Genomic DNA, 7,603 nt, shown 5'->3' with positions numbered 1-7,603 from the left:
AATTTATTGACATTTAAAATTGACATTGCATTTTGTTTATGTCAGGAGCACAAAGGAATCCGTAAGAAAAAAGAGTGTCTTGTTTCTACCAATGTCGATAAACAATTAGATAAAAATAAAAAAAGGAGACCAAATACAGTACTTCCAGTACAAAACGTGCGGAAAGATGAAGTAGTACATTGGCCAATTTTTTTCGAACAACAGAAGACGTTGCAAAAATCCTGGGTGTAATGGAATTCCGAAAATAAAATGTTCAAAATGCAATGTACATTTACGTTTAACGCCAGGTGAAAAATACTTCGTAGAATTTCACGTTTCAATTTTTCTACGCAGAAATGGAAACATTGTGGGCCGTTGTTACCTGAAAGTTACACAGTGAATTAAAATTGTTTAAACCGGAAAATTTTTTTGTCATTTGCATATACATGTTTATAATCGTTGAGATTTTTAGTTGCACTTATTTTTTTTTTATTTATAACAAAAATTCGGCCCATAGATGGTTCAATCAAATTTCGAGTTTTATTTCATTGTTTCTTCGGATATAATAATATATTGTTAAACGACACCAAATTTCTGTCTGTTTGTTTTTCCCCGTTTTCTTTCGCATCAATTTTTTTCATGCACATTTTTGGTACTCTCATAGTATCTTTTTTGTTTTTTTTTTTTTTTCTTTTTTTTTATATCCCCTTACTGTTTCTTTTTTTTTTTTTTTCTTTCTTTTTGTTTTTCAAACGTTACCTACCTCTCGTTATTACCAAACCCCCGTCGCTCGGGACACATCGATAGGAATAGGCAGCAGCGAAACGGTGAACACGGCATAGAATATTTAACCAATCGTTACCACGCCAGTGTGAATTAAATTTGCTCGACGATATCTTCTTTCTCTTTTTTTTTCCCGGAAACGGGACAATGACGATCAACAACGGTTATTCGTTCGTGTTTAGTGTGAATTCTATCGTGAATATCTACTCACACGCAGAGACACACAACACATAACTATAAATATGTGATACTGTATATCGGTTTCTCTCGTTCCCTTTGATGTATCGGACACATGTGAAAACGAAAATGAAAAATTTGTGGAACGTGGGCTTATTGTCAGCTTGTTTCGGCATGTGCAGCAATCTGCCATACTTTGTTTTCTCTCTCTCTCTCTCTCTCTCTCTCTCTCTCTCTCTCTCTTTCTCTCATTTGTTCGAAAGCGTTAGCGGTTTAAAACGATGTCTCGTGTCGGACGCAGGTGTTTGGAAACGTTGTCGAAAAATCATTTGCCGTTCGTTCGTTCGTATGTGTATATATATGTATGTATGTATGTGTGTATGTGTATGTATGCGAGCCGATGAATGCGATGATAATAGACTACGAATAATCGATCGCGTAATAATTAACCCAAGGAACAAGTTAGCCCTTTTGATCACGACCGAATAATATCGATCCCAACTCATCCACCGATGTTAAACTCGAAAAATATGTTCCATTATTTCTAGAATACTATTTGAATATTTTAATTTTTTATTTTACAGTTCGTCAAGTTTCGTTAAGTTTGAAAAGAAAATTTGATATATTAAAATTTATATAATATATAGTATTTTAAATTATATAAATATTTTTTATATATTTTTTTGTTTAATTATATATTAAAAAAAGAAAGTGAACGAGAAATGGGGTGTTTGGTTATATTACATTTGTTAAAATATGATAAAGTGAAAGATAATTACGTGTTCTTTTTCTTTTTTTTTTTTCTATCAACTAGGAGTAAATTATATGAGCCGTTTATTTTGAAAGTGGCCTAACTCCATTTGTCAATTATTTTCGATTACGCATGGTTACATCTACAACTTCAAATTATCTATCAATAAAGCATTTAAGATTACTTATATTCCGGGTAAATACGATAATTCTGGACACATAAGTTTTCAGAGTTAGTTGAATAACTGAGCCGTTTATTTTGAAAGTGGCCTAAATCCATTTACACTTAAATTACTGCTACTTCAGTAGCATATTATAAACGCAATATAATAAAAACGTTAATAATAATTTACTGTTTGTCCCCCGAGATTATTACAATATTATCGAAAAGTGTCGGAAAKGTAATAACTTTATTGTACATGAAATGAAACAAGAAGATTTTGAATCAACAAAATTATTAGAAGACGCAATTTTTMAAAGGGTAAAGAATTCTAACGGAGAACCAATAAACTGGTTTGAAATATGTTGGATACGTTTTGTCAAAAATAAACCGTATAAAATTTTCTATAAGACATCAATGAATGAGAACGAAAATTTTAAAGTCCTGAATTTATTACCACGTCGGGATAGACCAAGAAAGTTCGAAAATATTGTATTGACATCACTGTATAAAAATATCAGACAAATTACAACCGCAAAATTCAAGGACATAATTGACTTATTACGATACATACCACCAGAACATCATGATTTCTTCAAATCCCTTACACACACATAAAATGTAGACGAATAGTAAATTGTTTTGTAATAAATTTATGTTTGTAATTTTTTATGTTCTGTAATGAATTAAAAAATCTTTTGAATCGCATAAATTATGTTTCCGAAGTGTTTTCAACATATATAAAACAAATTCAGTATTGTTTTTTTTTCAATTTGAAACATCTTAAATTATGTTGAATGGACTTGGGCACCTTCAAATTTGATAATGAATCTGGCTGTTAATTTTGAAAGTGGCCCAACTCCATTCTTGATAAGAAAACGCATGTTATTTACTTAATAATTGCCACTATTTTAACAGGAACTTTAAATTTAAACATCCTTAGATACGCTTAAGCAGTATAAATCATTAGTATCCTATACGTATATTTTTAAATTCATTGAAACGCAAAACTTTAAATATCTCGATTTGAAGGTAAATGGATTTAGGCCACTTTTAAAATAAGCGGCTCATATAACGAGAGTTCGATCCTTACAAATATTTGAATAATCGTAATGTTCGATCAATTTATTTTGTAAACTTAGACAAGGATGAAAAATGAAACGACTATTATTTTGTTTGTTTGTTTATTTGTTTATAAATCGAACGATATACGAGTTACGCGTATTTTTCTGCGTATCTATGGATTATAATGACAAACAATGAAGGAAAGCGGATGTTGAACAAGATTAAAATCCGAGAATTATTTTTGAATAACACGTATATATCCCTATGATATAATTTATTATTATATTATTTTATCGCATGTGCCTATAATAAATGTTATATAAATATCCAACGTGTAATAAACAATACGATAAATCTCGCGTTATAGAAAATCGTTACATATTAATGACACGGCAAGTTTCGTTGTCAAGCGTTTATATAATTATTATATAACGTTCCTTTATTATTTGATTGGTTTAACACCTGACTATTATATTATTCTCACTAGAACAAATTACATAGCAAATAATAATAATAATAATAAGCTATGCTAGAACCATCGATAATATAAAATACATACATATATATATAAAAGGATCCGTGTTATTGGCATAATTGCGTTGGGATTAAACAATACAAGAAAAAAAGAACAATAGAAAAGAACAAAACAAAACAAAACCAAAAAAACACACCACCAAAATCCTACTCGTTCACGCGTAAACGTTTTCCATTGAAATGAATTATGTGAATTATGTGGAATAACACGTTTAATTGAACTCTCGTAGAAAGAATATCGTAGAAATAGATAGGTGCATTAAAAAAAAAAATAATCAAGTAGAGAGAGAGAGAGAGAGAAAATGAATATAATTTACATGCTCCAATAATAATCATCGTTGAAACAGATGCACGAGAGAGATTCATAATGGAGCCGTTGTTTTCCGGCAGAGTGAACGTACGCCACGTATGATGCTTGCTATCAGTTATATAGAATATTTCTTTCATAAATCGTTGAGCTAAAACGTAATTTAGGGACGAAAACCGTCTGAACCGTTTATATGAATTTTCATGAAGCTCGGTTTGCGATTCAGACCTAGAATTCTCCCGGACGTCGAAATAAAATATGCAGCAAACTTATCCTTCTCTTTCTTTCTTTATTTCTTTCTCTGTCTCTCTCTCTCTCTCTCTCTCTTATTGCATTTCTCTATTTCTATTTGTTATTCTCTAGAGCATTGCATCGAAAAGATTCCGTTTTTATGAACGCCGAGTGGAGCTAATATGAAATTTTATTTATCGTTCATTTTATTTCACTGATCATTCGACTTTACTTACTGTTCGACATAAATCGGACTGAAAAAAAATAAAAATCGAAAATGTTAAAAAGGATAAATGAAATCCAACATCAATTTCTGTAAGAATCATTCTAAACGTTAGATATTATACAGAGTGTCCCATACAATTGTAGTCATGATTTTTCAAATACTTGCGATATAACCTGACAAAAAAATACTTTAAACAAAAGTTTGATCTGTTTTTCATTGATTATATATTACAATCAAAAAAATGTTCAAAAATATTTTTTCTTTTAATGTTTTTTTTAACCCCTTGGCCTACACGATATCTGCCAATTGTGCGTGCCATAATAAACAAGAGAATCGGTCGCGCGCCGTGCCATTCATCTGTTCAGCCGCGTACTTGAACTGGTGCAAAATGTGTAACTTTCATGACATATGTTTTTCAGAGCAATGAAAGGAGTTGTTAAATAATAAACAATGTGTAGGTACAAATAATAATTTTTAGACGTCTAAGGTGCAATCATAATCAATTAATCAGTTGACAAAAATAATTTATTATTTTAAAATAATGAATCAATAGCAATTTATAAATGAATACTTAGTTAAGTGAATGAAAAAAAAAAAAAATCATGATGATCATTGATGGTTTTTTTTTTCAATCAAAGAAAAAGTATTGGATGTGGAATAAATCCAATCGCTTGTTCGAATAATACGCGGCATCTTATGCACCGATTCCTCACCACGAGTCTGACTCGTGGCTTTYGTTTATGGCACAAATTCTTTACCACGAGTTAGACTCGTGGCTTTTGTTTATGGCACAAATTCTTTACCACGAGTTAGACTCGTGGTTTTCGCTTATGGCACAAATTTTTCACCACGAGTCTGACTCGTGGTTATAGGTCAAAGGGTTAAGGCTACATTAATTTTTTTAAATGGCACTTAGTATTTTGTACTTTACAGTATTCATAGCCCATATTAATACGAATTCAACGATATAGTATATTATGACTTTTAGATGACCTTCAAAGCAAAGAAATGTTGTATACTATATATATAGTCAATCAAAAACAGATCAACTTTTGTTTAAAGTAATTTTTTTGTCAGGTTATCGCAAGTATTTGAAAAATCGTGACTAGAGTTATGTTGGATACCCTATACATTCAAGAACGTTTCTTAACCCTTCTTTGCATGATTTTTTCTTTTTTTTAAAATAAATCAGGGTGATGTAATTAATGCTCCAGATTAAAGGAAAAATATTTAAAAAAATCCTAGTGCTATTTTTTGACAACTGCGTTTTGTTGTACGCAATAGTCGCTTAAAAAGTTGCTAGCAACAACAAATATACAGTACAAGGGTTTTGAGTACCTTTTTTTGTTGACTAAATATTATGATTGAAATTTCCATCATCATGCAAAGAAGGGTTAACCAGTTAAGTGTATTTGACGACTATATCCGTCATGGAAGAATGGCAGAATTTTGTGTTTTGACGACTATATCCGTCATGCGTCAAATTTTCATACAATTTGATATTTAAATTGTAATTCTGGCGAAAAATAAATTATATTCGTAAATAATAATATGTTTAGAATGTTTAGGGGTCAGGACGAAATGAAATAAACAAATGAAAATTATAGATAATTTCAGTTGGACACTAGATCTTTGATTATCTCGATTATTATCTTGACGTGTCATAACCAAAAAAACAAAGTATATTAGATTCTCCATCTGCGATGATGTCCGCGATGTCTAACCAAAGAAAAAAAAAATAAAATTTTGTTTGTTTGTTTGTTTGTTAAATATTTGATTTTTTTTTAAGTTTTTAGTTAATTTGTGTAAATATAGCTTTACGGTGATCCATTGTTTAAATATTACTCATAAATTCATTGATTTTCTAAAATAAAGTCGTCTTTTTGACTGAATATTTCAACAGCACCACTTACTCTGTGTTTGACGACTATATCCGTCATCGGTTGATTATTGCGACACACACTAGGGCGCACTTTGCAAAATGATCGACACAGTTAACTGGTTAAAACGTTACTTTTATCGAATTTGAAGACAATTTGGTTTTAGGAAAAGTTTGGAAGGTAGAAAAAAAAACGAAAAACCGATTTTTAAACTCGTTTTCTACGGATAAGTATAAAATAAACACGCGAAGGTAAGAATACAAAAACGTGACACGGTGAAGATCATAGAATATTAATGTTTCGATGTAACACGTGAGTAGCTTTACAGGGTTGACCAAACTGTTAAGAATTGACCCTAGAGACTTCAGAAGTTTCTCTTAGATCTGTTCTCTTTACCACACCACGAACGGATACTTAGTTCAGAGTAGTAGAATTTTGCCACTGGAGACCTTATCAATTGATGTTAAGATGTTACTTATTGAGAGTAGTTTAAGATAAGGAATAATTTACGTACCCATTTTCTGAAACGTATCTTAACCAAACGTACAACTATACAAAGTACCTTTCGATAATATTAAACTGAATCAAAAGTTCGTGTGCGTTCATTGTGTTGAAACTTTACTTTGAAATTACTCATAATGGGTTATTTTTGTACAATTTTCTTTGGAAATATTAATAAAATAAAAATGCACGAACTTTTGTTTCATCTTAATAATCCTAAGAGAGAGAGAGATAGATAGATAGATAGATAGAAAGTTAAATATATATTCCAATAATTATGAAAGTGGTTTAACAAGGAGACCTTACGGTTGTGCCCTTACGGATTTTAACAAGCTTTGGTATATTAGTAGTATACTAGTAGGATGTTATCGTGATAAAGTATTTCATCCTAACGCGAAGCCAATTTTGAGAAAAAAGCTTCTGAAGTTTTGATTTTAGTTGTATATATGTTTATATTATTTTAAATGCGTTTGTTCATCAAGTGACGAGCTAGGTTATGTAGTAGTGTTCTCGCTTCTCGTGCTTCTAGTTTGTGTTCGATCCTTCATGGGGAAAGTTTTTTTTATAATTTTTTTCCATCCATGAGTTTTAAAATATTTATTGTATGTTTATTAATATTTATTAAATGCAGGTTCCAGAGTGATAGTTATCGTAAAAACATTCAAAACAATAAATTTTTCGACAACTTGTGCAAATTATAAAGGAAAATTGATTACTTGAATTACAGTTAACATTTTATTTTTTAACAGGTATATGAAAATAGATAAATCTTCAATATACTAGCAAATAACAATTGTATATATTCTAATCTTTAACAATTTCATGTATAATATACCTGTTAAAAAATAAAATGTTAACTGTAATATTCCATAAGCATTCATACAGTCCACATCAAGTATTCAAATAATTATTTCCTACTTCTAATTTTTTTGTAATAATTAATTTTCTCTTTCCTGTATATATTTAAAAATTAAAAAATATGAAAAATCAATTTGAAAACAGATAGAAAA

General features: G+C 30.1%; 1 protein-coding gene across 1 annotated transcript in view; it reads right to left on the bottom strand.

Moving 5' to 3' along the window:
* The window catches only part of LOC106790415, a gene marked incomplete at its 5' end in the record, with an annotated part of 70,992 nt that overhangs the window by 61,099 nt on the left and 2,290 nt on the right, over window positions 1-7,603 (bottom strand). The gene's annotated exons all lie outside the window — the stretch shown is intronic.

This window comes from Polistes canadensis, unplaced genomic scaffold, assembly GCF_001313835.1.
Source record: "Polistes canadensis isolate GaletaPanama2010 unplaced genomic scaffold, ASM131383v1 scaffold_238, whole genome shotgun sequence".
In the NCBI taxonomy this organism is placed as follows: Eukaryota; Metazoa; Arthropoda; class Insecta; order Hymenoptera; family Vespidae; genus Polistes; species Polistes canadensis.
This window is presented reverse-complemented; position numbering and strand designations above follow the sequence as displayed.